The following is a 2,058-nucleotide window of genomic DNA, read 5'->3' on the forward strand; positions in this document are numbered from 1 at the left end:
GCAGCTTCTCTTCCTCAACTGTGAGGGTGACCTGGTGCTCCTCCAACCTCTCGTGCAGAAGCTGACACTGGGTGTTAAATGTAGGGGATGAATCACTGGATTCTACTCCTGAAATCATTATGCACTATATGCTAACTTGGATGTAAATTTAAAAAATAAATAAAAAGAATTAAGTTAATTTAAACAAAACAAAACAACAACAACAAAAACAGAAAGAAAGAAACTGACACCCTTCTGGATCTTGATGAGCAGCAACCCCATCGGAGACCAGACCTCAGTGAGCCACACTCAGCCACTACCATGGCCGCTTGGGGCAGCTCAGTCATGATATATGCTTACCTTGGGGCTCTGCCTCACTCTCTGGAAGCCCCGCGCCTGTGGCCAGCAGATCACCCATGTCCTGCGGGTGGCTCATGCTGGGGACCCTTCATAACCATCCCACGACTTGTACCCACAGGAAGGACTTTGATGCTATGAAGGTGGAAATCCAGCTCCCGGGAGTGGAGCTGCAGCTGATGAGAAGGCAGTGCTTCATGGTGTTGTGGTTCCCCTAGGACACGCTCATGGAGGGGAACCGACTCTGGCACATGGTGGCCATGAGCTTCAGGCGCATGCCCTGGAGGCCAAAACTGTTGAGCACCAGGAGGGACAGGCGGGCAAACAACTGCTCATGCATGCGGCGCCACTGCGGCGGCGAGGAGACATCACGAACCACCGCGTACTTGTTGATTCGGAAAGTCAAGGTGAGGCTTTGTGGAAGCTGCATGGGCTTAAAGTAAATATTGCTCCCCGTTTAACTCAAGATTAGGAAGTGCGTGACTCTGAGGGGCCCAACTACTGCCACAAAATTATTCAGAGAGTTTTTCTTTGGAACCTATAGACAGGCCGCGGTGAGCGGCTCAGTGACTCACCGGGCAGAGCAGAGACACTCCCCAAACTGCTGCGCGCCAAAGGAACATGAAGGACTGCGGCTGCGCGGCCCAGACCTCCAGGGGGCGGAGCTGCACGTAGGCGCGCACTGCTGGTATAGACACGCCCATTCAGGGTACAGCCCTCTAAGTCAAGAGGGATGCTGTGCCGCTGCTGCCTGAGCTGGGCTGCTCTCTCCTGGTGCCAGTAACGAGTAGGGGGCAGCCTGCTGTTACATACACATACGACTTTAAAAATCTCAGGAAACAGACATTTATTTCCTGAGTGGTGCACAGGATGGGGTATGCTGGGGGAGACAGGTAAAAGCGGAGTCAAGTTCTTGTTAAACAAGGCATTGTGGGGCGCCTGGGTGGCTCAGTCAGTTAAGCATCTGACTCTTAATTTAGGCTCAGGTCATGATCTCATGATTTCATGAGTTCGAGCCCCACATTGGGCTCTGTGCTGACAGTGCAGAATCTGCTTGGGATTCTTTCTCCATCTCTGCTCCTCCCCTGCTCATGCTGTCTCTCTCAAAATAAATAAATAAACTTTAAAAATTAAAAAAAAAAAAAGGCATTTCTTATGGGAGGCTTGATAATACCTTCCCCTGGCATTCGAGCGGAATGCTTTCCTTCCTGATTACCTTCGCATGTTACTCAGAATCAACACATCTCCACCTTGCCCCATACAGCCGATGATACAGTGCTGCATGCTAGCAAGGATTTTCCTTAGATTGCCACCCCTGCAAACCCTGACCTTTAGCAGCTTATCCACTCAGGATCTGTGTCTTCCTGTCCCATCATGCATCTATGTGTTCTCTTGGTCAGTATTTTAAATGACTTCAGTTGGCTCTTTCTCCAAGTCACACACATCTGGTACTGGTGAAACATTTCCACTCCTTGTCCCTGGCCCCACTCATCACTTTAAGTATCTGTCTCTCTCTCCTCTCTCTCTCTCTCTATCTCAAGCTGACAGCTACAACCTCTTGCCTTTATATTCCTTAGTAAGACTCGACTGGACTGTGTTACTCCCCTACTATTATAAGAAACGTATATCAAGCATTCCTAAGGGTCCCATAGAAGCCCTTTTCAGTAGAATTGAGGTTGGGGACAGGCACCTTCTGCTTTGCAGTGGCAGAGACTCACAGCA

At 49.8% G+C, this 2,058-nt stretch overlaps 1 pseudogene; it reads right to left on the bottom strand.

Moving 5' to 3' along the window:
• Positions 1-322: 322 nt before the first annotated feature.
• On the bottom strand, positions 323-1,620 carry LOC109245149 (suppressor of SWI4 1 homolog; annotated as a pseudogene).
• Positions 1,621-2,058: the final 438 nt, after the last annotated feature.

This window comes from Panthera pardus, unplaced genomic scaffold (assembly GCF_024362965.1).
Source record: "Panthera pardus isolate Hobbes unplaced genomic scaffold, ASM2436296v1 HiC_scaffold_12, whole genome shotgun sequence".
Taxonomy (NCBI): Eukaryota; Metazoa; Chordata; class Mammalia; order Carnivora; family Felidae; genus Panthera; species Panthera pardus.